At 39.3% G+C, this 25615-nt stretch overlaps 33 non-coding genes across 33 annotated transcripts; all 33 read left to right on the forward strand.

The window, feature by feature from the left end:
• The first annotated feature begins 388 nt into the window (after positions 1 to 388).
• Positions 389 to 460, forward strand: trnae-uuc (transfer RNA glutamic acid (anticodon UUC)). Its single transcript has one exon. It is a non-coding gene; the product is annotated as a tRNA-Glu (tRNA).
• Positions 461 to 778: 318 nt separating this feature from the next.
• On the forward strand, positions 779 to 851 carry trnar-acg (transfer RNA arginine (anticodon ACG)). The gene has a single exon. It is a non-coding gene; the product is annotated as a tRNA-Arg (tRNA).
• A 204-nt stretch (positions 852 to 1055) lies between these two features.
• On the forward strand, positions 1056 to 1127 carry trnae-uuc (transfer RNA glutamic acid (anticodon UUC)). Its single transcript has one exon. It is a non-coding gene; the product is annotated as a tRNA-Glu (tRNA).
• A 318-nt stretch (positions 1128 to 1445) lies between these two features.
• On the forward strand, positions 1446 to 1518 carry trnar-acg (transfer RNA arginine (anticodon ACG)). Its single transcript has one exon. It is a non-coding gene; the product is annotated as a tRNA-Arg (tRNA).
• A 597-nt stretch (positions 1519 to 2115) lies between these two features.
• trnar-acg (transfer RNA arginine (anticodon ACG)) lies at positions 2116 to 2188 on the forward strand. Its single transcript has one exon. It is a non-coding gene; the product is annotated as a tRNA-Arg (tRNA).
• Positions 2189 to 2782: 594 nt separating this feature from the next.
• On the forward strand, positions 2783 to 2855 carry trnar-acg (transfer RNA arginine (anticodon ACG)). Its single transcript has one exon. It is a non-coding gene; the product is annotated as a tRNA-Arg (tRNA).
• A 595-nt stretch (positions 2856 to 3450) lies between these two features.
• Positions 3451 to 3523, forward strand: trnar-acg (transfer RNA arginine (anticodon ACG)). Its single transcript has one exon. It is a non-coding gene; the product is annotated as a tRNA-Arg (tRNA).
• A 1257-nt stretch (positions 3524 to 4780) lies between these two features.
• On the forward strand, positions 4781 to 4853 carry trnar-acg (transfer RNA arginine (anticodon ACG)). The gene has a single exon. It is a non-coding gene; the product is annotated as a tRNA-Arg (tRNA).
• Positions 4854 to 8241: 3388 nt separating this feature from the next.
• trnar-acg (transfer RNA arginine (anticodon ACG)) lies at positions 8242 to 8314 on the forward strand. The gene has a single exon. It is a non-coding gene; the product is annotated as a tRNA-Arg (tRNA).
• A 206-nt stretch (positions 8315 to 8520) lies between these two features.
• On the forward strand, positions 8521 to 8592 carry trnae-uuc (transfer RNA glutamic acid (anticodon UUC)). The gene has a single exon. It is a non-coding gene; the product is annotated as a tRNA-Glu (tRNA).
• A 318-nt stretch (positions 8593 to 8910) lies between these two features.
• On the forward strand, positions 8911 to 8983 carry trnar-acg (transfer RNA arginine (anticodon ACG)). Its single transcript has one exon. It is a non-coding gene; the product is annotated as a tRNA-Arg (tRNA).
• Positions 8984 to 9192: 209 nt separating this feature from the next.
• trnae-uuc (transfer RNA glutamic acid (anticodon UUC)) lies at positions 9193 to 9264 on the forward strand. Its single transcript has one exon. It is a non-coding gene; the product is annotated as a tRNA-Glu (tRNA).
• Positions 9265 to 9582: 318 nt separating this feature from the next.
• On the forward strand, positions 9583 to 9655 carry trnar-acg (transfer RNA arginine (anticodon ACG)). Its single transcript has one exon. It is a non-coding gene; the product is annotated as a tRNA-Arg (tRNA).
• Positions 9656 to 10534: 879 nt separating this feature from the next.
• On the forward strand, positions 10535 to 10606 carry trnae-uuc (transfer RNA glutamic acid (anticodon UUC)). Its single transcript has one exon. It is a non-coding gene; the product is annotated as a tRNA-Glu (tRNA).
• Positions 10607 to 10924: 318 nt separating this feature from the next.
• On the forward strand, positions 10925 to 10997 carry trnar-acg (transfer RNA arginine (anticodon ACG)). Its single transcript has one exon. It is a non-coding gene; the product is annotated as a tRNA-Arg (tRNA).
• Positions 10998 to 11875: 878 nt separating this feature from the next.
• trnae-uuc (transfer RNA glutamic acid (anticodon UUC)) lies at positions 11876 to 11947 on the forward strand. Its single transcript has one exon. It is a non-coding gene; the product is annotated as a tRNA-Glu (tRNA).
• Positions 11948 to 12265: 318 nt separating this feature from the next.
• On the forward strand, positions 12266 to 12338 carry trnar-acg (transfer RNA arginine (anticodon ACG)). Its single transcript has one exon. It is a non-coding gene; the product is annotated as a tRNA-Arg (tRNA).
• Positions 12339 to 13217: 879 nt separating this feature from the next.
• On the forward strand, positions 13218 to 13289 carry trnae-uuc (transfer RNA glutamic acid (anticodon UUC)). Its single transcript has one exon. It is a non-coding gene; the product is annotated as a tRNA-Glu (tRNA).
• Positions 13290 to 13607: 318 nt separating this feature from the next.
• Positions 13608 to 13680, forward strand: trnar-acg (transfer RNA arginine (anticodon ACG)). Its single transcript has one exon. It is a non-coding gene; the product is annotated as a tRNA-Arg (tRNA).
• Positions 13681 to 14560: 880 nt separating this feature from the next.
• On the forward strand, positions 14561 to 14632 carry trnae-uuc (transfer RNA glutamic acid (anticodon UUC)). The gene has a single exon. It is a non-coding gene; the product is annotated as a tRNA-Glu (tRNA).
• A 318-nt stretch (positions 14633 to 14950) lies between these two features.
• On the forward strand, positions 14951 to 15023 carry trnar-acg (transfer RNA arginine (anticodon ACG)). Its single transcript has one exon. It is a non-coding gene; the product is annotated as a tRNA-Arg (tRNA).
• An 879-nt stretch (positions 15024 to 15902) lies between these two features.
• Positions 15903 to 15974, forward strand: trnae-uuc (transfer RNA glutamic acid (anticodon UUC)). The gene has a single exon. It is a non-coding gene; the product is annotated as a tRNA-Glu (tRNA).
• A 318-nt stretch (positions 15975 to 16292) lies between these two features.
• On the forward strand, positions 16293 to 16365 carry trnar-acg (transfer RNA arginine (anticodon ACG)). Its single transcript has one exon. It is a non-coding gene; the product is annotated as a tRNA-Arg (tRNA).
• Positions 16366 to 17247: 882 nt separating this feature from the next.
• On the forward strand, positions 17248 to 17319 carry trnae-uuc (transfer RNA glutamic acid (anticodon UUC)). Its single transcript has one exon. It is a non-coding gene; the product is annotated as a tRNA-Glu (tRNA).
• Positions 17320 to 17637: 318 nt separating this feature from the next.
• Positions 17638 to 17710, forward strand: trnar-acg (transfer RNA arginine (anticodon ACG)). The gene has a single exon. It is a non-coding gene; the product is annotated as a tRNA-Arg (tRNA).
• An 879-nt stretch (positions 17711 to 18589) lies between these two features.
• trnae-uuc (transfer RNA glutamic acid (anticodon UUC)) lies at positions 18590 to 18662 on the forward strand. The gene has a single exon. It is a non-coding gene; the product is annotated as a tRNA-Glu (tRNA).
• A 601-nt stretch (positions 18663 to 19263) lies between these two features.
• Positions 19264 to 19335, forward strand: trnae-uuc (transfer RNA glutamic acid (anticodon UUC)). Its single transcript has one exon. It is a non-coding gene; the product is annotated as a tRNA-Glu (tRNA).
• A 318-nt stretch (positions 19336 to 19653) lies between these two features.
• trnar-acg (transfer RNA arginine (anticodon ACG)) lies at positions 19654 to 19726 on the forward strand. Its single transcript has one exon. It is a non-coding gene; the product is annotated as a tRNA-Arg (tRNA).
• Positions 19727 to 20605: 879 nt separating this feature from the next.
• On the forward strand, positions 20606 to 20677 carry trnae-uuc (transfer RNA glutamic acid (anticodon UUC)). The gene has a single exon. It is a non-coding gene; the product is annotated as a tRNA-Glu (tRNA).
• A 1272-nt stretch (positions 20678 to 21949) lies between these two features.
• trnae-uuc (transfer RNA glutamic acid (anticodon UUC)) lies at positions 21950 to 22021 on the forward strand. The gene has a single exon. It is a non-coding gene; the product is annotated as a tRNA-Glu (tRNA).
• A 1942-nt stretch (positions 22022 to 23963) lies between these two features.
• On the forward strand, positions 23964 to 24036 carry trnae-uuc (transfer RNA glutamic acid (anticodon UUC)). The gene has a single exon. It is a non-coding gene; the product is annotated as a tRNA-Glu (tRNA).
• Positions 24037 to 24354: 318 nt separating this feature from the next.
• trnar-acg (transfer RNA arginine (anticodon ACG)) lies at positions 24355 to 24427 on the forward strand. The gene has a single exon. It is a non-coding gene; the product is annotated as a tRNA-Arg (tRNA).
• Positions 24428 to 25306: 879 nt separating this feature from the next.
• On the forward strand, positions 25307 to 25378 carry trnae-uuc (transfer RNA glutamic acid (anticodon UUC)). The gene has a single exon. It is a non-coding gene; the product is annotated as a tRNA-Glu (tRNA).
• Positions 25379 to 25615: the final 237 nt, after the last annotated feature.

Genomic DNA, 25615 nt, shown 5'->3' on the forward strand with positions numbered 1-25615 from the left:
AATTAAGATATGCATCTGTATCAGAAAACCAAGGAACCTTGTCTCTGACAGAAGCTGAGAATGTGAACACTGGTCTAGGTGTGACCTGACTTTGGCTTTGATATGGGGCCTTGGCCCAATGGATAATGTGTCTGACTACGGATCAGAAGATTCTAGGTTTGACTCCTGGCTGGCTCGAAGACATATTTAGTTGACCAAAATCAAGCTGGGAAAAATACTCTTTACTTTTCAGTGTGTCTGGCTGTTCTTGCTTAAACACATTTTAGACACATTTTCTATGGGACTTTTCCCCAACATCTCTGAGAAAAAAGATGGACTTTTTAATTACAACAGGCATAATTTCAACATTTATAGATTTGTCTGTGATGTTTTTCTTACGTAAGTGTCTTCCCATATGGTCTAGCGGTTAGGATGCCTGGTTTTCACCCAAGTGACCTGGGTTCAACTCCCGGTATGGGAAAGAACATCTTGTTATTTGGCATGCACTTGTGTAACAACAAATCACACATTTGAACTGGTGGCAGTATCACACAACATGACAACATTCCCTCAGCAACAGGATATGTGACATGTTATGTATATTCAAAATGTACAATGTTTTCTAAACCTTGAATAAACTTCATGTTTGCATTTCTTGCTCTGCAGTAAAAATCATGCTACAACTGGAGGATCAAATTAAGATATGCATCTGTAACAGAAAACCAAGGAACCTTGTCGGTGACAGACGCTGAGAATGTGAACACTGGTCTAGGTGTGAAATGACTTTAGCTTTAATATGGGGCCAGTGGCGCAATGGATAACGTGTCTGACTACGGATCAGAAGATTCTAGGTTCGACTCCTGGCTGGCTCGAAGACATATTTATTTGACCAAAATCAAGCTGGGAAAAATACTCTTCAGTTTGTCTGGCTGTTCTCGCTTAAACACATTTTAGACAGATTTTATATGGGACTTTTCCCCAACATCTCTGAGAAAAAAGATGGAGTTTTTAATTACAACAGTCATAATTTCAACATTTATAGATTTGTCTGTGATGTTTTTCTTACGTAAGTGTCTTCCCATATGGTCTAATGGTTAGGATACCTGGTTTTCACCCAGGTGGCCCATGTTCAACTCCCGGTATGGGAAAGAACATCTTGTCATTTGGCATGCACTTGTGTAACAACAAATCACACATTTGAACTGGTGGCAGTATCACACAACATGACAACATTCCCTCAGCAACAGGATATGTGACATGTTATGTATATTCAAAATGTACAATGTTTTCTAAACCTTGAATAAACTTCATGTTTGCATTTCTTGCTCTGCAGTAAAAATCATGCTACAACTGGAGGATCAAATTAAGATATGCATCTGTAACAGAAAACCAAGGAACCTTGTCGGTGACAGACGCTGAGAATGTGAACACTGGTCTAGGTGTGAAATGACTTTAGCTTTAATATGGGGCCAGTGGCGCAATGGATAACGTGTCTGACTACGGATCAGAAGATTCTAGGTTCGACTCCTGGCTGGCTCGAAGACATATTTATTTGACCAAAATCAAGCTGGGAAAAATACTCTTCAGTTTGTCTGGCTGTTCTCGCTTAAACACATTTTAGACAGATTTTATATGGGACTGTTCCCCAACATCTCTGAGAAAAAAGATGGAGCTTTTATTTACAACAGGCATAATTTCAACATTTATAGATTTGTCTTTGATGATTTTTTTATTATTAAATCCCTTCCCATATGGTCTAGCGGTTACGATTCCTGGTTTTCACCCAGGTGGCCTGTTTTCGACTCCCGGTATGGGAAAGAACATCTTGTCATTTGGCATGCACATGTGTAACAACAGATACCACATTTTAACTGGCAGCAGTATCACACAACACAACAATATTCCCTCAGCAACAGGAAATGTGACATGTTATGTAGATTCAACATTCACAAGGCTTTTTAAATGTTGAATACACTTCATGATTGCATTTCTTGCTCTGCAGTAAAAAATCATGCTACAACTGGAGGATCAAATTAAGATATGCATCTGTATCAGAAAACCAAGGAACCTTGTCGCTGACAGACGCTGAGAATGTGAACACTGGTCTAGGTGTGAAATGACTTTAGCTTTAATATGGGGCCAGTGGCGCAATGGATAATGTGTCTGACTACGGATCAGAAGATTCTAGGTTCGACTCCTGGCTGGCTCGAAGACATATTTAGTTGACCAAAATCAAGCTGGGAAAAATACTCTTCAGTTTGTCTGGCTGTTCTCGCTTAAACACATTTTAGACAGATTTTATATGGGACTGTTCCCCAACATCTCTGAGAAAAAAGATGGAGCTTTTAATTACAACAGGCATAATTTCAACATTTATAGATTTGTCTTTGATGATTTTTTATTATTAAATCCTTCCCATATGGTCTAGCGGTTACGATTCCTGGTTTTCACCCAGGTGGCCTGTTTTCGACTCCCGGTATGGGAAAGAACATCTTGTCATTTGGCATGCACTTGTGTAACAACAAATCACACATTTGAACTGGTGGCAGTATCACACAACATGACAACATTCCCTCAGCAACAGGATATGTGACATGTTATGTATATTCAAAATGTACAATGTTTTCTAAACCTTGAATAAACTTCATGTTTGCATTTCTTGCTCTGCAGTAAAAATCATGCTACAACTGGAGGATCAAATTAAGATATGCATCTGTAACAGAAAACCAAGGAACCTTGTCGGTGACAGACGCTGAGAATGTGAACACTGGTCTAGGTGTGAAATGACTTTAGCTTTAATATGGGGCCAGTGGCGCAATGGATAACGTGTCTGACTACGGATCAGAAGATTCTAGGTTCGACTCCTGGCTGGCTCGAAGACATATTTATTTGACCAAAATCAAGCTGGGAAAAATACTCTTCAGTTTGTCTGGCTGTTCTCGCTTAAACACATTTTAGACAGATTTTATATGGGACTGTTCCCCAACATCTCTGAGAAAAAAGATGGAGCTTTAATTACAACAGGCATAATTTCAACATTTATAGATTTGTCTTTGATGATTTTTTTATTATTAAATCCCTTCCCATATGGTCTAGCGGTTACGATTCCTGGTTTTCACCCAGGTGGCCTGTTTTCGACTCCCGGTATGGGAAAGAACATCTTGTCATTTGGCATGCACATGTGTAACAACAGATACCACATTTTAACTGGCAGCAGTATCACACAACACAACAATATTCCCTCAGCAACAGGAAATGTGACATGTTATGTAGATTCAACATTCACAAGGCTTTTTAAATGTTGAATACACTTCATGATTGCATTTCTTGCTCTGCAGTAAAATTCATGCAACAAAAGGAGGATCAAATTAAGATATGCATCTGTATCAGAAAACCAAGGAACCTTGTCTCTGACAGACGCTGAGAATGTGAACACTGGTCTAGGTGTGACCTGACTTTGGCTTTAATATGGGGCCAGTGGCGCAATGGATAACGTGTCTGACTACGGATCAGAAGATTCTAGGTTCGACTCCTGGCTGGCTCGAAGACATATTTATTTGACCAAAATCAAGCTGGGAAAAATACTCTTCAGTTTGTCTGGCTGTTCTCGCTTAAACACATTTTAGACAGATTTTATATGGGACTGTTCCCCAACATCTCTGAGAAAAAAGATGGAGCTTTTAATTACAACAGGCATAATTTCAACATTTATAGATTTGTCTTTGATGATTTTTTTATTATTAAATCCCTTCCCATATGGTCTAGCGGTTACGATTCCTGGTTTTCACCCAGGTGGCCTGTTTTCGACTCCCGGTATGGGAAAGAACATCTTGTCATTTGGCATGCACATGTGTAACAACAGATACCACATTTAACTGGCAGCAGTATCACACAACACAACAATATTCCCTCAGCAACAGGAAATGTGACATGTTATGTAGATTCAACATTCACAAGGCTTTTTAAATGTTGAATACACTTCATGATTGCATTTCTTGCTCTGCAGTAAAATTCATGCAACAAAAGGAGGATCAAATTAAGATATGCATCTGTATCAGAAAACCAAGGAACCTTGTCTCTGACAGACGCTGAGAATGTGAACACTGGTCTAGGTGTGACCTGACTTTGGCTTTGATATGGGGCCTTGGCCCAAGGATAATGTGTCTGACTACGGATCAGAAGATTCTAGGTTTGGACTCCTGGCTGGCTCGAAGACATATTTAGTTGACCAAATTCAGCTGGGAAAAATACTCTTTACTTTTCAGTGTGTCTGGCTGTCCTCGCTTAAACACATTTTAGACAGATTTTATATGGGACTTTTCCCCAACATCTCTGAGAAAAAAGATGGAGTTTTAATTACAACAGTCATAATTTCAACATTTATAGATTTGTCTGTGATGTTTTTCTTACGTAAGTGTCTTCCCATATGGTCTAGCGGTTAGGATGCCTGGTTTTCGCCTGGGTTCAACTCCCGGTATGGGAAAGAACATCTTGTCATTTGGCATGCACTTGTGTAACAACAAATCACACATTTGAACTGGTGGCAGTATCACACAACATGACAACATTCCCTCAGCAACAGGATATGTGACATGTTATGTATATTCAAAATGTACAATGTTTTCTAAACCTTGAATAAACTTCATGTTTGCATTTCTTGCTCTGCAGTAAAAATCATGCTACAACTGGAGGATCAAATTAAGATATGCATCTGTAACAGAAAACCAAGGAACCTTGTCGGTGACAGACGCTGAGAATGTGAACACTGGTCTAGGTGTGAAATGACTTTAGCTTTAATATGGGGCCAGTGGCGCAATGGATAACGTGTCTGACTACGGATCAGAAGATTCTAGGTTCGACTCCTGGCTGGCTCGAAGACATATTTATTTGACCAAATCAAGCGGGGAAAAATACTCCTTCAGTTTGTCTGGCTGTTCTCGCTTAAACACATTTTAGACAGATTTATAGGGGACTGTTTCCCCAACATCTCTGAGAAAAAGATGGAGCTTTTATTACAACAGGCATAATTTCAACATTATAGATTTGTCTTGTGATGATTTTTTATTATTAAATCCCTCTCATATGGTCTAGCGGTTACGATTCCTGGTTTTCACCCAGGTGGCCTGTTTTCGACTTCCCAGTATGGGAAGAACATCTTGTCATTGGCATGCACATATTTATATCAAAAAACAGCTTTTTACATTAGCATGTGACGTTCAGAACTAGCATTCCCACCGAACACTTCCGGTGATTTTACTAAATTACTCACGATAAACGTTCACAAAAAGCATAACAATTATTTTAAGAATTATAGATACAGAACTCCTCTATGCACTCGATATGTCCGATTTTAAAATAGCTTTTCGGATGAAGCACATTTTGCAATAATGTAAGTACATAGCCCGGCGTTATAGGGCTAGCTATTTAGACACCCTGCAAGTTTAGCCTTCACCAAAATCACATTTCCTATAAGAAAAATGTTCTTACCTTGCTTGTTCTTCATCAGAATACACTGCCAGGACTTCTACTTCAATAACAAATGTAGGTTTGGTCCCAAATAATCCATCGTTATATCCAAACAGCGACGTTTTGTTCGTGCATTCTAGACACTATCCCAACGCTAAATCTCGGCCACGAGCATGACGCAAAATATGACAAAAAATTTCTAAATATTCCATTACCGTACTTCGAAGCATGTCAACCGCTGTTTAAAACCAATATTTATGCAATTTATCTCGTAGAGAAGCGATAATATTCCGACCGGGAATCTGCCTGTCTGTAAACTGAGGAAAAAACCGAAAGCCGGGGGCGGGGCGTATCACGCGCCTAAGGCTTAGACCATTGAGTGACCACTTAGCTTTTGCCTTCCTGTGCTTCAGCCAGGGCTTTGAATTACGTCATTCCTGTTTTTCCCGGGCTATGAGACCTCATTGGAGACGTGTGAATTGTCACGTAAGAGCAGAGATCCTTTGTAAACGATAGAGATAATAAAGAAGGGCAAGAAATGTTCAGACAGGGTACTTCCTGAACAGAAGCATCTCAGGTTTTTGCCTGCCATAGGAGTTCTGTTATACTCACAGACACCATTCAAACAGTTTCAGAAACTTTGGAGTGTTTTCTCTCCAAAGCTAATAATTATATGCATATTCCAGTTTCTGGGCAGGATTAATAATCAGATTAAATCGGGTACGTTTTTTATCCAGCCGTGAAAATACTGCCCCCTAGCCATAACAGGATAACGTGTCTGACTACGGATCAGAAGATCCTGGCTGGCTCGACTCCTGGCTGGCTCGAAGACATATTTATTTGACCAAAATCAAGCTGGGAAAAATACTCTTCAGTTTGGCTGGCTGTTCTCGCAAACCTGTTGAGGCCAGGGGGCAGGATCTTATCCCGGTATTGGGATTCATTGTCATGTGACCATGGCGGGGAATTCAAAACTGCAAGAGTAATCATTTCAAATAATCAACTATTTTCCTCCATTTGAAAGATATATCTCCTAAATCTAACCACGCTGTCTGATTTTCAGAGGCTTTACGGAGAATTCATAAAGTTAGGTTATGTTAGGAGAGTACATTGACAATAGCTGTGTGTAATGTTTAGCCATTTCAAAGAAGGGCATCAACAGACAGAAAACTAGCTAGAATTATGCACTTACCTTTGACAATCTGCATCAGATGACACTCATAGGACATTATGTTATACAATACATGCATTTTTAGTTCCATCAAGTTCATATTTATATCCAAAAACAGCATTTACAGTCGCGGTGAAATTCAGAATTTTTTTCGGCTCGAATGCTCCCAGTGAATCCAGCATTACAAATCACGGAATTACTATTCGAAAACATTGGTCAATTATAATATTGTCATTCAAAGAATAATATATTATCATCTCGTAATTGCTACCGAATGGCCAGATCTCAAAATAACTTTACTGGGAAATCACATTTTGCAATAAACTGGGTACTATGCTAACAACAGCAAGCTAAGCTATAAGCTAAGCTAAGCTATACAGTTAGCATTAGCATCATCTAATATCGATAATAACATTCTAAATATCCCCTTACCTTTGATTATCTCCATCAGAAGGCGCTGCCAGCGATCCCAGGTCCAGAACAAATGTGGTTTCTTTTGACAAAGTTCATAATTTATGTCCAAATAGTTAGCGTTCAGTGATGTTTTTCTTACGTAAGTGTCTTCCCATATGGTTAGCGGTTAGGATGCCTGGTTTTCGCCTGGGTTCAACTCCCGGTATGGGAAAGAACATCTTGTCATTGGCATGCACTTGTGTTAACAACAAATCACACATTTGACTGGTGGCAGTATCACACAACATGACAACATTCCCTCAGCAACAGGATATGTGACATGTTATGTATATTCAAAAGTACAATGTTTTCTAAACCTTGAATAAACTTCATGTTTGCATTTCTTGCTCCTGCAGTAAAATCATGCTACAACTGGAGGATCAAATTAAGATATGCATCTGTAACAGAAAACCAAAGGAACCTTGTCGTGGACAGACGCTGAGAATGTGAACACTGGTCTAGGGTGTGAAATGACTTTAGCTTAATATGGGCCCAGTGGCGCTTTAGAAAATTCAGAGTGTTTTCTATCCAAACCTGAACAATAATATGCATATTCTAGCTTCTGAGTTGGTGTAGGAGGCAGTTAAAAATGGGCACATATTTTTTCCCAAAATTCTCAATACTGCCCCCTAGATTAAACAGGTTAAACACATTTTAGACAGATTTTATTTGGGACTTTTCCCCAACATCTCTGAGAAAACAGATGGAGCTTTTAATTACAACAGGCATAATTTCAACATTTATAGATTTGTCTTTGATGATTTTTTTATTATTAAATCCCTTAAAATATGGTCTAGCGGTTACGATTCCTGGTTTTCACCCAGGTGGCCTGTTTTCGACTCCCGGTATGGGAAAGAACATCTTGTCATTTGGCATGCACATGTGTAACAACAGATACCACATTTTAACTGGCAGCAGTATCACACAACACAACAATATTCCCTCAGCAACAGGAAATGTGACATGTTATGTAGATTCAACATTCACAAGGCTTTTTAAATGTTGAATACACTTCATGTTTGCATTTCTTGCTCTGCAGTAAAAATCATGCTACAACTGGAGGATCAAATTAAGATATGCATCTGTAACAGAAAACCAAGGAACCTTGTCGGTGACAGACGCTGAGAATGTGAACACTGGTCTAGGTGTGAAATGACTTTAGCTTTAATATGGGGCCAGTGGCGCAATGGATAACGTGTCTGACTACGGATCAGAAGATTCTAGGTTCGACTCCTGGCTGGCTCGAAGACATATTTATTTGACCAAAATCAAGCTGGGAAAAATACTCTTCAGTTTGTCTGGCTGTTCTCGCTTAAACACATTTTAGACAGATTTTATTTGGGACTTTTCCCCAACATCTCTGAGAAAAAAGATGGAGCTTTTAATTACAACAGGCATAATTTCAACATTTATAGATTTGTCTTTGATGATTTTTTTATTATTAAATCCCTTCCCATATGGTCTAGCGGTTACGATTCCTGGTTTTCACCCAGGTGGCCTGGGTTCAACTCCCGGTATGGGAAAGAACATCTTGTCATTTGGCATGCACTTGTGTAACAACAAATCACACATTTGAACTGGTGGCAGTATCACACAACATGACAACATTCCCTCAGCAACAGGATATGTGACATGTTATGTATATTCAAAATGTACAATGTTTTCTAAACCTTGAATAAACTTCATGTTTGCATTTCTTGCTCTGCAGTAAAAATCATGCTACAACTGGAGGATCAAATTAAGATATGCATCTGTAACAGAAAACCAAGGAACCTTGTCGGTGACAGACGCTGAGAATGTGAACACTGGTCTAGGTGTGAAATGACTTTAGCTTTAATATGGGGCCAGTGGCGCAATGGATAACGTGTCTGACTACGGATCAGAAGATTCTAGGTTTGACTCCTGGCTGGCTCGAAGACATATTTAGTTGACCAAAATCAAGCTGGGAAAAAAACTCTTACTTTCAGTGTGTCTGGCTGTTCTCGCTTAAACACATTTTAGACAGATTTTATATGGGACTTTTCCCCAACATCTCTGAGAAAAAAGATGGAGCTTTTAATTACAACAGGCATAATTTCAACATTTATAGATTTGTCTGTGATGTTTTTCTTACGTAAGTGTCTTCCCATATGGTCTAGCGGTTAGGATACCTGGTTTTCACCCAGGTGGCCTGGGTTCAACTCCCGGTATGGGAAAGAACATCTTGTCATTTGGCATGCACTTGTGTAACAACAAATCACACATTTGAACTGGTGGCAGTATCACACAACATGACAACATTCCCTCAGCAACAGGATATGTGACATGTTATGTATATTCAAAATGTACAATGTTTTCTAAACCTTGAATGAACTTCATGTTTGCATTTCTTGCTCTCCAGTAAAAATCATGCTACAACTGGAGGATCAAATTAAGATATGCATCTGTAACAGAAAACCAAGGAACCTTGTCGGTGACAGACGCTGAGAATGTGAACACTGGTCTAGGTGTGAAATGACTTTAGCTTTAATATGGGGCCAGTGGCGCAATGGATAACGTGTCTGACTACGGATCAGAAGATTCTAGGTTTGACTCCTGGCTGGCTCGAAGACATATTTATTTGACCAAAATCAAGCTGGGAAAAATACTCTTCAGTTTGTCTGGCTGTTCTCGCTTAAACACATTTTAGACAGATTTTATATGGGACTGTTCCCCAACATCTCTGAGAAAAAAGATGGAGCTTTTATTTACAACAGGCATAATTTCAACATTTATAGATTTGTCTTTGATGATTTTTTTATTATTAAATCCCTTCAAATATGGTCTAGCGGTTACGATTCCTGGTTTTCACCCAGGTGGCCTGTTTTCGACTCCCGGTATGGGAAAGAACATCTTGTCATTTGGCATGCACATGTGTAACAACAGATACCACATTTTAACTGGCAGCAGTATCACACAACACAACAATATTCCCTCAGCAACAGGAAATGTGACATGTTATGTAGATTCAACATTCACAAGGCTTTTTAAATGTTGAATACACTTCATGATTGCATTTCTTGCTCTGCAGTAAAATTCATGCAACAAAAGGAGGATCAAATTAAGATATGCATCTGTATCAGAAAACCAAGGAACCTTGTCTCTGACAGACGCTGAGAATGTGAACACTGGTCTAGGTGTGACCTGACTTTGGCTTTGATATGGGGCCTTGGCCCAATGGATAATGTGTCTGACTACGGATCAGAAGATTCTAGGTTTGGACTCCTGGCTGGCTCGAAGACATATTTAGTTGACCAAAATCAAGCTGGGAAAAATACTCTTTACTTTTCAGTGTGTCTGGCTGTCCTCGCTTAAACACATTTTAGACAGATTTTATATGGGACTTTTCCCCAACATCTCTGAGAAAAAAGATGGAGTTTTAATTACAACAGGCATAATTTCAACATTTATAGATTTGTCTGTGATGTTTTTCTTACGTAAGTGTCTTCCCATATGGTCTAGCGGTTAGGATACCTGGTTTTCACCCAGGTGGCCTGGGTTCAACTCCCGGTATGGGAAAGAACATCTTGTCATTTGGCATGCACTTGTGTAACAACAAATCACTCATTTGAACTGGTGGCAGTATCACACAACATGACAACATTCCCTCAGCAACAGGATATGTGACATGTTATGTATATTCAAAATGTACAATGTTTTCTAAACCTTGAATAAACTTCATGTTTGCATTTCTTGCTCTGCAGTAAAAATCATGCTACAACTGGAGGATCAAAATAAGATATGCATCTGTAACAGAAAACCAAGGAACCTTGTCGGTGAAAGACGCTGAGAATGTGAACACTGGTCTAGGTGTGAAATGACTTTAGCTTTAATATGGGGCCAGTGGCGCAATGGATAACGTGTCTGACTACGGATCAGAAGATTCTAGGTTTGACTCCTGGCTGGCTCGTAGACATATTTATTTGACCAAAATCAAGCTGGGAAAAACACTCTTCAGTTTGTCTGGCTGTTCTCGCTTAAACACATTTTAGACAGATTTTATATGGGACTGTTCCCCAACATCTCTGAGAAAAAAGATGGAGCTTTTATTACAACAGGCATAATTTCAACATTTATAGATTTGTCTTTGATGATTTTTTTATTATTAAATCCCTTCCCATATGGTCTAGCGGTTACGATTCCTGGTTTTCACCCAGGTGGCCTGTTTTCGACTCCCGGTATGGGAAAGAACATCTTGTCATTTGGCATGCACATGTGTAACAACAGATACCACATTTTAACTGGCAGCAGTATCACACAACACAACAATATTCCCTCAGCAACAGGAAATGTGACATGTTATGTAGATTCAACATTCACAAGGCTTTTTAAATGTTGAATACACTTCATGATTGCATTTCTTGCTCTGCAGTAAAATTCATGCAACAAAAGGAGGATCAAATTAAGATATGCATCTGTATCAGAAAACCAAGGAACCTTGTCTCTGACAGACGCTGAGAATGTGAACACTGGTCTAGGTGTGACCTGACTTTGGCTTTGATATGGGGCCTTGGCCCAATGGATAATGTGTCTGACTACGGATCAGAAGATTCTAGGTTTGGCTCCTGGCTGGCTCGAAGACATATTTAGTTGACCAAAATCAAGCTGGGAAAAATACTCTTTACTTTTCAGTGTGTCTGGCTGTCCTCGCTTAAACACATTTTAGACAGATTTTATATGGGACTTTTCCCCAACATCTCTGAGAAAAAAGATGGAGTTTTTAATTACAACAGGCATAATTTCAACATTTATAGATTTGTCTGTGATGTTTTTCTTACGTAAGTGTCTTCCCATATGGTCTAGCGGTTAGGATACCTGGTTTTCACCCAGGTGGCCTGGGTTCAACTCCCGGTATGGGAAAGAACATCTTGTCATTTGGCATGCACTTGTGTAACAACAAATCACACATTTGAACTGGTGGCAGTATCACACAACATGACAACATTCCCTCAGCAACAGGATATGTGACATGTTATGTATATTCAAAATGTACAATGTTTTCTAAACCTTGAATGAACTTCATGTTTGCATTTCTTGCTCTCCAGTAAAAATCATGCTACAACTGGAGGATCAAATTAAGATATGCATCTGTAACAGAAAACCAAGGAACCTTGTCGGTGAAAGACGCTGAGAATGTGAACACTGGTCTAGGTGTGAAATGACTTTAGCTTTAATATGGGGCCAGTGGCGCAATGGATAACGTGTCTGACTACGGATCAGAAGATTCTAGGTTCGACTCCTGGCTGGCTCGAAGACATATTTATTTGACCAAAATCAAGCTGGGAAAAATACTCTTCAGTTTGTCTGGCTGTTCTCGCTTAAACACATTTTAGACAGATTTTATATGGGACTGTTCCCCAACATCTCTGAGAAAAAAGATGGAGCTTTTATTTACAACAGGCATAATTTCAACATTTATAGATTTGTCTTTGATGATTTTTTTATTATTAAATCCCTTCCCATATGGTCTAGCGGTTACGATTCCTGGTTTTCACCCAGGTGGCCTGTTTTCGACTCCCGGTATGGGAAAGAACATCTTGTCATTTGGCATGCACATGTGTAACAACAGATACCACATTTTAACTGGCAGCAGTATCACACAACACAACAATATTCCCTCAGCAACAGGAAATGTGACATGTTATGTAGATTCAACATTCACAAGGCTTTTTAAATGTTGAATACACTTCATGATTGCATTTCTTGCTCTGCAGTAAAATTCATGCAACAAAAGGAGGATCAAATTAAGATATGCATCTGTATCAGAAAACCAAGGAACCTTGTCTCTGACAGACGCTGAGAATGTGAACACTGGTCTAGGTGTGACCTGACTTTGGCTTTGATATGGGGCCTTGGCCCAAAGGATAATGTGTCTGACTACCGAACAGAAGATTCTAGGTTTGGCTCCTGGCTGGCTCGAAGACATATTTAAATGACCAAAATCAAGCTGGGAAAAATACTCTTTACTTTTCAGTGTGTCTGGCTGTCCTCGCTTAAACACATTTTAGACAGATTTTATATGGGACTTTTCCCCAACATCTCTGAGAAAAAAGATGGAGTTTTTAATTACAACAGGCATAATTTCAACATTTATAGATTTGTCTGTGATGTTTTTCTTACGTAAGTGTCTTCCCATATGGTCTAGCGGTTAGGATACCTGGTTTTCACCCAGGTGGCCTGGGTTCAACTCCCGGTATGGGAAAGAACATCTTGTCATTTGGCATGCACTTGTGTAACAACAAATCACACATTTGAACTGGTGGCAGTATCACACAACATGACAACATTCCCTCAGCAACAGGATATGTGACATGTTATGTATATTCAAAATGTACAATGTTTTCTAAACCTTGAATGAACTTCATGTTTGCATTTCTTGCTCTGCAGTAAAAATCATGCTACAACTGGAGGATCAAATTAAGATATGCATCTGTAACAGAAAACCAAGGAACCTTGTCGGTGACAGACGCTGAGAATGTGAACACTGGTCTAGGTGTGAAATGACTTTAGCTTTAATATGGGGCCAGTGGCGCAATGGATAACGTGTCTGACTACGGATCAGAAGATTCTAGGTTCGACTCCTGGCTGGCTCGAAGACATATTTATTTGACCAAAATCAAGCTGGGAAAAATACTCTTCAGTTTGTCTGGCTGTTCTCGCTTAAACACATTTTAGACAGATTTTATATGCGACTGTTCCCCAACATCTCTGAGAAAAAAAGATGGAGCTTTTATTTACAACAGGCATAATTTCAACATTTATAGATTTGTCCTTGATGATTTTTTTATTATTAAATCCCTTCAAATATGGTCTAGCGGTTACGATTCCTGGTTTTCACCCAGGTGGCCTGTTTTCGACTCCCGGTATGGGAAAGAACATCTTGTCATTTGGCATGCACATGTGTAACAACAGATACCACATTTTAACTGGCAGCAGTATCACACAACACAACAATATTCCCTCAGCAACAGGAAATGTGACATGTTATGTAGATTCAACATTCACAAGGCTTTTTAAATGTTGAATACACTTCATGATTGCATTTCTTGCTCTGCAGTAAAATTCATGCAACAAAAGGAGGATCAAATTAAGATATGCATCTGTATCAGAAAACCAAGGAACCTTGTCTCTGACAGACGCTGAGAATGTGAACACTGGTCTAGGTGTGACCTGACTTTGGCTTTGATATGGGGCCTTGGCCCAATGGATAATGTGTCTGACTACAGATCAGAAGATTCTAGGTTTGGCTCCTGGCTGGCTCGAAGACATATTTAGTTGACCAAAATCAAGCTGGGAAAAATACTCTTTACTTTTCAGTGTGTCTGGCTGTCCTCGCTTAAACACATTTTAGACAGATTTTATATGGGACTTTTCCCCAACATCTCTGAGAAAAAAGATGGAGTATTTAATTACAACAGGCATAATTTCAACATTTATAGATTTGTCTGTGATGTTTTTCTTACGTAAGTGTCTTCCCATATGGTCTAGCGGTTAGGATACCTGGTTTTCACCCAGGTGGCCTGGGTTCAACTCCCGGTATGGGAAAGAACATCTTGTCATTTGGCATGCACTTGTGTAACAACAAATCACACATTTGAACTGGTGGCAGTATCACACAACATGACAACATTCCCTCAGCAACAGGATATGTGACATGTTATGTATATTCAAAATGTACAATGTTTTCTAAACCTTGAATGAACTTCATGTTTGCATTTCTTGCTCTCCAGTAAAAATCATGCTACAACTGGAGGATCAAATTAAGATATGCATCTGTAACAGAAAACCAAGGAACCTTGTCGGTGAAAGACGCTGAGAATGTGAACACTGGTCTAGGTGTGAAATGACTTTAGCTTTAATATGGGGCCAGTGGCGCAATGGATAACGTGTCTGACTACGGATCAGAAGATTCTAGGTTCGACTCCTTGCTGGCTCGTAGACATATTTATTTGACCAAAATCAAGCTGGGAAAAACACTCTTCAGTTTGTCTGGCTGTTCTCGCTTAAACACATTTTAGACAGATTTTATATGGGACTGTTCCCCAACATCTCTGAGAAAAAAGATGGAGCTTTTAATTACAACAGGCATAATTTCAACATTTATAGATTTGTCTTTGATGATTTTTTTATTATTAAATCCCTTCAAATATGGTCTAGCGGTTACGATTCCTGGTTTTCACCCAGGTGGCCTGTTTTCGACTCCCGGTATGGGAAAGAACATCTTGTCATTTGGCATGCACATGTGTAACAACAGATACCACATTTTAACTTGCAGCAGTATCACACAACACAACAATATTCCCTCAGCAACAGGAAATGTGACATGTTATGTAGATTCAACATTCACAAGGCTTTTTAAATGTTGAATACACTTCATGATTGCATTTCTTGCTCTGCAGTAAAATTCATGCAACAAAAGGAGGATCAAATTAAGATATGCATCTGTATCAGAAAACCAAGGAACCTTGTCTCTGACAGACGCTGAGAATGTGAACACTGGTCTAGGTGTGACCTGACTTTGGCTTTGATATGGGGCCTTGGCCCAATGGATAATGTGTCTGACTACGGATCAGAAGATTCTAGGTTTGGCTCCTGGCTGGCTCGAAGACATATTTAGTTGACCAAAATCAAGCTGGGAAAAATACTCTTTACTTTTCAGTGTGTCTGGCTGTCCTCGCTTAAACACATTTTAGACAGATTTTATATGGGACTTTTCCCCAACATCTCTGAGAAAAAAGATGGAGTTTTTAATTACAACAGGCATAATTTCAACATTTATAGATTTGTCTGTGATGTTTTTCTTACGTAAGTGTCTTCCCATATGGTCTAGCGGTTAGGATACCTGGTTTTCACCCAGGTGGCCTGGGTTCAACTCCCGGTATGGGAAAGAACATCTTGTCATTTGGCATGCACTTGTGTAACAACAAATCACACATTTGAACTGGTGGCAGTATCACACAACATGACAACATTCCCTCAGCAACAGGATATGTGACATGTTATGTATATTCAAAATGTACAATGTTTTCTAAACCTTGAATAAACTTCATGTTTGCATTTCTTGCTCTGCAGTAAAAATCATGCTACAACTGGAGGATCAAATTAAGATATGCATCTGTAACAGAAAACCAAGGAACCTTGTCGGTGACAGACGCTGAGAATGTGAACACTGGTCTAGGTGTGAAATGACTTTAGCTTTAATATGGGGCCAGTGGCGCAATGGATAACGTGTCTGACTACGGATCAGAAGATTCTAGGTTCGACTCCTGGCTGGCTCGAAGACATATTTATTTGACCAAAATCAAGCTGGGAAAAATACTCTTCAGTTTGTCTGGCTGTTCTCGCTTAAACACATTTTAGACAGATTTTATTTGGGACTTTTCCCCAACATCTCTGAGAAAAAAGATGGAGCTTTTAATTACAACAGGCATAATTTCAACATTTATAGATTTGTCTTTGATGATTTTTTATTATTAAATAAATCCCTTCAAATATGGTCTAGCGGTTACGATTCCTGGTTTTCACCCAGGTGGCCTGTTTTCGACTCCCGGTATGGGAAAGAACATCTTGTCATTTGGCATGCACATGTGTAACAACAGATACCACATTTTAACTGGCAGCAGTATCACACAACACAACAATATTCCCTCAGCAACAGGAAATGTGACATGTTATGTAGATTCAACATTCACAAGGCTTTTTAAATGTTGAATACACTTCATGATTGCATTTCTTGCTCTGCAGTAAAATTCATGCAACAAAGGAGGATCAAATTAAGATATGCATCTGTAATCAGAAAACCAAGGAACCTTGTCTCTGACAGACGCTGAGAATGTGAACACTGGTCTAGGTGTGACCTGACTTTGGCTTTGATATGGGGCCTTGGCCCAATGGATAATGTGTCTGACTACGGATCAGAAGATTCTAGGTTTGACTCCTGGCTGGCTCGAAGACATATTTAGTTGACCAAAATCAAGCTGGGAAAAATACTCTTTACTTTTCAGTGTGTCTGGCTGTCCTCGCTTAAACACATTTTAGACAGATTTTATATGGGACTTTTCCCCAACATCTCTGAGAAAAAAGATGGAGTTTTTAATTACAACAGGCATAATTTCAACATTTATAGATTTGTCTGTGATGTTTTTCTTACGTAAGTGTCTTCCCATATGGTCTAGCGGTTAGGATACCTGGTTTTCACCCAGGTGGCCTGGGTTCAACTCCCGGTATGGGAAAGAACATCTTGTCATTTGGCATGCACTTGTGTAACAACAAATCACACATTTGAACTGGTGGCAGTATCACACAACATGACAACATTCCCTCAGCAACAGGATATGTGACATGTTATGTATATTCAAAATGTACAATGTTTTCTAAACCTTGAATAAACTTCATGTTTGCATTTCTTGCTCTGCAGTAAAAATCATGCTACAACTGGAGGATCAAATTAAGATATGCATCTGTAACAGAAAACCAAGGAACCTTGTCGGTGACAGACGCTGAGAATGTGAACACTGGTCTAGGTGTGAAATGACTTTAGCTTTAATATGGGGCCAGTGGCGCAATGGATAACGTGTCTGACTACGGATCAGAAGATTCTAGGTTCGACTTCTGGCTGGCTCGAAGACATATCTATTTGACCAAAATCAAGCTGGGAAAAATACTCTTCAGTTTGTCTGGCTGTTCTCGCTTAAACACATTTTAGACAGATTTTATATGGGACTTTTCCCCAACATCTCTGAGAAAAAAGATGGAGTTTTTAATTACAACAGGCATAATTTCAACATTTATAGATTTGTCTTTGATGATTTTTTTATTATTAAATCCCTTCAAATATGGTCTAGCGGTTACGATTCCTGGTTTTCACCCAGGTGGCCTGTTTTCGACTCCCGGTATGGGAAAGAACATCTTGTCATTTGGCATGCACATGTGTAACAACAGATACCACATTTTAACTGGCAGCAGTATCACACAACACAACAATATTCCCTCAGCAACAGGAAATGTGACATGTTATGTAGATTCAACATTCACAAGGCTTTTTAAATGTTGAATACACTTCATGATTGCATTTCTTGCTCTGCAGTAAAATTCATGCAACAAAAGGAGGATCAAATTAAGATATGCATCTGTAACAGAAAACCAAGGAACCTTGTCTCTGACAGACGCTGAGAATGTGAACACTGGTCTAGGTGTGACCTGACTTTGGCTTTGATATGGGGCCTTGGCCCAATGGATAATGTGTCTGACTACGGATCAGAAGATTCTAGGTTTGGCTCCTGGCTGGCTCGAAGACATATTTAGTTGACCAAAATCAAGCTGGGAAAAATACTCTTTACTTTTCAGTGTGTCTGGCTGTCCTCGCTTAAACACATTTTAGACAGATTTTATATGGGACTTTTCCCCAACATCTCTGAGAAAAAAGATGGAGTTTTTAATTACAACAGGCATAATTTCAACATTTATAGATTTGTCTGTGATGTTTTTCTTACGTAAGTGTCTTCCCATATGGTCTAGCGGTTAGGATACCTGGTTTTCACCCAGGTGGCCCTGGGTTCAACTCCCGGTATGGGAAAGAACATCTTGTCATTTGGCATGCACTTGTGTAACAACAAATCACACATTTGAACTGGTGGCAGTATCACACAACATGACAACATTCCCTCAGCAACAGGATATGTGACATGTTATGTATATTCAAAATGTACAATGTTTTCTAAACCTTGAATAAACTTCATGTTTGCATTTCTTGCTCTGCAGTAAAAATCATGCTACAACTGGAGGATCAAATTAAGATATGCATCTGTATCAGAAAACCAAGGAACCTTGTCTCTGACAGACGCTGAGAATGTGAACACTGGTCTAGGTGTGACCTGACTTTGGCTTTGATATGGGGCCTTGGCCCAATGGATAATGTGTCTGACTACGGATCAGAAGATTCTAGGTTTGGCTCCTGGCTGGCTCGAAGACATATTTAGTTGACCAAAATCAAGCTGGGAAAAATACTCTTTACTTTTCAGTGTGTCTGGCTGTCCTCGCTTAAACACATTTTAGACAGATTTTATATGGGACTTTTCCCCAACATCTCTGAGAAAAAAGATGGAGTTTTTAATTACAACAGGCATAATTTCAACATTTATAGATTTGTCTGTGATGTTTTTCTTACGTAAGTGTCTTCCCATATGGTCTAGCGGTTAGGATACCTGGTTTTCACCCAGGTGGCCTGGGTTCAACTCCCGGTATGGGAAAGAACATCTTGTCATTTGGCATGCACTTGTGTAACAACAAATCACACATTTGAACTGGTGGCAGTATCACACAACATGACAACATTCCCTCAGCAACAGGATATGTGACATGTTATGTATATTCAAAATGTACAATGTTTTCTAAACCTTGAATAAACTTCATGTTTGCATTTCTTGCTCTGCAGTAAAAATCATGCTACAACTGGAGGATCAAATTAAGATATGCATCTGTAACAGAAAACCAAGGAACCTTGTCGGTGACAGACGCTGAGAATGTGAACACTGGTCTAGGTGTGAAATGACTTTAGCTTTAATATGGGGCCAGTGGCGCAATGGATAACGTGTCTGACTACGGATCAGAAGATTCTAGGTTCGACTCCTGGCTGGCTCGAAGACATATTTATTTGACCAAAATCAAGCTGGGAAAAATACTCTTCAGTTTGTCTGGCTGTTCTCGCTTAAACACATTTTAGACAGATTTTATATGGGACTTTTCCCCAACATCTCTGAGAAAAAAGATGGAGCTTTTAATTACAACAGGCATAATTTCAACATTTATAGATTTGTCTTTGATGATTTTTTTATTATTAAATCCCTTCAAATATGGTCTAGCGGTTACGATTCCTGGTTTTCACCCAGGTGGCCTGTTTTCGACTCCCGGTATGGGAAAGAACATCTTGTCATTTGGCATGCACATGTGTAACAACAGATACCACATTTTAACTGGCAGCAGTATCACACAACACAACAATATTCCCTCAGCAACAGGAAATGTGACATGTTATGTAGATTCAACATTCACAAGGCTTTTTAAATGTTGAATACACTTCATGATTGCATTTCTTGCTCTGCAGTAAAATTCATGCAACAAAAGGAGGATCAAATTAAGATATGCATCTGTAACAGAAAACCAAGGAACCTTGTCTCTGACAGACGCTGAGAATGTGAACACTGGTCTAGGTGTGACCTGACTTTGGCTTTGATATGGGGCCTTGGCCCAATGGATAATGTGTCTGACTACGGATCAGAAGATTCTAGGTTTGACTCCTGGCTGGCTCGAAGACATATTTAGTTGACCAAAATCAAGCTGGGAAAAATACTCTTTACTTTTCAGTGTGTCTGGCTGTCCTCGCTTAAACACATTTTAGACAGATTTTATATGGGACTTTTCCCCAACATCTCTGAGAAAAAAGATGGAGTTTTTAATTACAACAGGCATAATTTCAACATTTATAGATTTGTCTGTGATGTTTTTCTTACGTAAGTGTCTTCCCATATGGTCTAGCGGTTAGGATACCTGGTTTTCACCCAGGTGGCCTGGGTTCAACTCCCGGTATGGGAAAGAACATCTTGTCATTTGGCATGCACTTGTGTAACAACAAATAACACATTTGAACTGGTGGCACTATCACACAACATGACAACATTCCCTCAGCAACAGGATATGTGACATGTTATGTATATTCAAAATGTACAATGTTTTCTAAACCTTGAATAAACTTCATGTTTGCATTTCTTGCTCTGCAGTAAAATTCATGCAACAAAAGGAGGATCAAATTAAGATATGCATCTGTATCAGAAAACCAAGGAACCTTGTCTCTGACAGACGCTGAGAATGTGAACACTGGTCTAGGTGTGACATGACTTTGGCTTTGATATGGGGCCTTGGCCCAATGGATAATGTGTCTGACTACGGATCAGAAGATTCTAGGTTTGACTCCTGGCTGGCTCGAAGACATATTTAGTTGACCAAAATCAAGCTGGGAAAAATACTCTTTACTTTTCAGTGTGTTTTTCTGTTCTCGCTTAAACACATTTTAGACAGATTTTATATGGGACTTTTCCCCAACATCTCTGAGAAAAAAGATGGAGTTTTTAATTACAACAGGCATAATTTCAACATTTATAGATTTGTCTTTGATGATTTTTTTATTATTAAATTCCTTCAAATATAGTCTAGCGGTTACGATTCCTGGTTTTCACCCAGGTGGCCTGTTTTCGACTCCCGGTATGGGAAAGAACATCTTGTCATTTGGCATGCACATGTGTAACAACAGATACCACATTTTAACTGGTGGCAGTATCACACAACAATATTCCCTCAGCAACAGGAAATGTGACATGTTATGTAGATTCAACATTCACAAGGCTTGTTAAATGTTGAATACACTTCATGATTGCATTTCTTGCTCTGCAGTAAAACTCATGCAACAAAAGGAGGATCAAATTAAGATATGCATCTGTAACAGAAAACCAAGGAACCTTGTCTCTGACAGACGCTGAGAATGTGAACACTGGTCTAGGTGTGACCTGACTTTGGCTTTGATATGGGGCCTTGGCCCAATGGATAATGTGTCTGACTACAGATCAGAAGATTCTAGGTTTGGCTCCTGGCTGGCTCGAAGACATATTTAGTTGACCAAAATCAAGCTGGGATAAATACTCTTTACTTTTCAGTGTGTCTGGCTGTCCTCGCTTAAACACATTTTAGACAGATTTTATATGGGACTTTTCACCAAAATCTCTGAGAAAATAAGATGGAGTTTTTAATTACAACAGGCATAATTTCAACATTTATAGATTTGTCTGTGATGTTTTTCTTAAGTAAGTGTCTTCCCATATGGTCTAGCGGATAGGATGCCTGGTTTTCACCCAGGTGGCCTGGGTTCAACTCCCGGTATGGGAAAGAACATCTTGTCATTTGGCATGCACTTGTGTAACAACAAATCACACATTTGAACTGGTGGCAGTATCACACAACATGACAACATTCCCTCAGCAACAGGATATGTGACATGTTATGTAGATTCAACATTCACAAGGCTTTTTTAAATGTTGAATACACTTCATGATTGCATTTCTTGCTCTGCAGTAAAATTCATGCAACAAAAGGAGGATCAAATTAAGATATGCATCTGTAACAGAAAACCAAGGAACCTTGTCTCTGACAGACGCTGAGAATGTGAACACTGGTCTAGGTGTGACCTGACTTTGGCTTTGATATGGGGCCTTGGCCCAATGGATAATGTGTCTGACTACGGATCAGAAGATTCTAGGTTTGGCTCCTGGCTGGCTCGAAGACATATTTAGTTGACCAAAATCAAGCTGGGAAAAATACTCTTTACTTTTCAGTGTGTCTGGCTGTCCTCGCTTAAACACATTTTAGACAGATTTTATATGGGACTTTTCCCCAACATCTCTGAGAAAAAAGATGGAGTTTTTAATTACAACAGGCATAATTTCAACATTTATAGATTTGTCTGTGATGTTTTTCTTACGTAAGTGTCTTCCCATATGGTCTAGCGGTTACGATTCCTGGTTTTCACCCAGGTGGCCTGTTTTCGACTCCCGGTATGGGAAAGAACATCTTGTCATTTGGCATGCACATGTGTAACAACAGATACCACATTTTAACTGGCAGCAGTATCACACAACACAACAATATTCCCTCAGCAACAGGAAATGTGACATGTTATGTAGATTCAACATTCACAAGGCTTTTTAAATGTTGAATACACTTCATGATTGCATTTCTTGCTCTGCAGTAAAATTCATGCTAACAAAGGAGGATCAAATTAAGATATGCATCTGTAACAGAAAACCAAGGAACCTTGTCTCTGACAGACGCTGAGAATGTGAACACTGGTCTAGGTGTGACCTGACTTTGGCTTTGATATGGGGCCTTGGCCCAATGGATAATGTGTCTGACTACGGATCAGAAGATTCTAGGTTTGACTCCTGGCTGGCTCGAAGACATATTTAGTTGACCAAAATCAAGCTGGGAAAAATACTCTTCAGTTTGTCTGGCTGTTCTCGCTTAAACACATTTTAGACAGATTTTATATGGGACTTTTCCCCAACATCTCTGAGAAAAAAGATGGAGCTTTTAATTACAACAGGCATAATTTCAACATTTATAGATTTGTCTTTGATGATTTTTTTATTATTAAATCCCTTCCAATATGGTCTAGCGGTTACGATTCCTGGTTTTCACCCAGGTGGCCTGTTTTCGACTCCCGGTATGGGAAAGAACATCTTGTCATTTGGCATGCACATGTGTAACAACAGATACCACATTTTAACTGGCAGCAGTATCACACAACACAACAATATTCCCTCAGCAACAGGAAATGTGACATGTTATGTAGATTCAACATTCACAAGGCTTTTTAAATGTTGAATACACTTCATGATTGCATTTCTTGCTCTGCAGTAAAATCATGCAACAAAAGGAGGATCAAATTAAGATATGCATCTGTAACAGAAAACCAAGGAACCTTGTCTCTGACAGACGCTGAGAATGTGAACACTGGTCTAGGTGTGACCTGACTTTGGCTTTGATATGGGGCCTTGGCCCAATGGATAATGTGTCTGACTACAGATCAGAAGATTCTAGGTTTGGCTCCTGGCTGGCTCGAAGACATATTTAGTTGACCAAAATCAAGCTGGGAAAAATACTCTTTACTTTTCAGTGTGTCTGGCTGTCCTCGCTTAAACACATTTTAGACAGATTTTATATGGGACTTTTCCCCAACATCTCTGAGAAAAAAGATGGAGTTTTTAATTACAACAGGCATAATTTCAACATTTATAGATTTGTCTGTGATGTTTTTCTTACGTAAGTGTCTTCCCATATGGTCTCCATGGTTAGGATACCTGGTTTTCACCCAGGTGGCCCGGGTTCAACTCCCGGTATGGGAAAGAACATCTTGTCATTTGGCATGCACTTGTGTAACAACAAATCACACATTTGAACTGGTGGCAGTATCACACAACATGACAACATTCCCTCAGCAACAGGATATGTGACATGTTATGTATATTCAAAATGTACAATGTTTTCTAAACCTTGAATGAACTTCATGTTTGCATTTCTTGCTCTCCAGTAAAAATCATGCTACAACTGGAGGATCAAATTAAGATATGCATCTGTAACAGAAAACCAAGGAACCTTGTCGGTGAAAGACGCTGAGAATGTGAACACTGGTCTAGGTGTGAAATGACTTTAGCTTTAATATGGGGCCAGTGGCGCAATGGATAACGTGTCTGACTACGGATCAGAAGATTCTAGGTTCGACTCCTGGCTGGCTCGTAGACATATTTATTTGACCAAAATCAAGCTGGGAAAAACACTCTTCAGTTTGTCTGGCTGTTCTCGCTTAAACACATTTTAGACAGATTTTATTTGGGACTTTTCCCCAACATCTCTGAGAAAAAAGATGGAGTTTTTAATTACAACAGGCATAATTTCAACATTTATAGATTTGTCTTTGATGATTTCTTTATTATTAAATCCCTTCAAATATGGTCTAGCGGTTACGATTCCTGGTTTTCACCCAGGTGGCCTGTTTTCGACTCCCGGTATGGGAAAGAACATCTTGTCATTTGGCATGCACATGTGTAACAACAGATACCACATTTTAACTGGCAGCAGTATCACACAACACAACAATATTCCCTCAGCAACAGGAAATGTGACATGTTATGTAGATTCAACATTCACAAGGCTTTTTAAATGTTGAATACACTTCATGATTGCATTTCTTGCTCTGCAGTAAAAATCATGCTACAACTGGAGGATCAAATTAAGATATGCATCTGTAACAGAAAACCAAGGAACCTTGTCTCTGACAGACGCTGAGAATGTGAACACTGGTCTAGGTGTGACCTGACTTTGGCTTTGATATGGGGCCTTGGCCCAATGGATAATGTGTCTGACTACGGATCAGAAGATTCTAGGTTTGGCTCCTGGCTGGCTCGAAGACATATTTAGTTGACCAAAATCAAGCTGGGAAAAATACTCTTTACTTTTCAGTGTGTCTGGCTGTCCTCGCTTAAACACATTTTAGACAGATTTTATATGAGACTTTTCCCCAACATCTCTGATAAAAAAGATGGAGTATTTAATTACAACAGGCATAATTTCAACATTTATAGATTTGTCTGTGATGTTTTTCTTACGTAAGTGTCTTCCCATATGGTCTAGCGGTTAGGATACCTGGTTTTCACCCAGGTGGCCTGGGTTCAACTCCCGGTATGGGAAAGAACATCTTGTCATTTGGCATGCACTTGTGTAACAACAAATCACACATTTGAACTGGTGGCAGTATCACACAACATGACAACATTCCCTCAGCAACAGGATATGTGACATGTTATGTATATTCAAAATGTACAATGTTTTCTAAACCTTGAATGAACTTCATGTTTGCATTTCTTGCTCTCCAGTAAAAATCATGCTACAACTGGAGGATCAAATTAAGATATGCATCTGTAACAG

This window comes from Salmo trutta, unplaced genomic scaffold, assembly GCF_901001165.1.
Source record: "Salmo trutta unplaced genomic scaffold, fSalTru1.1, whole genome shotgun sequence".
Classification (NCBI taxonomy): Eukaryota; Metazoa; Chordata; class Actinopteri; order Salmoniformes; family Salmonidae; genus Salmo; species Salmo trutta.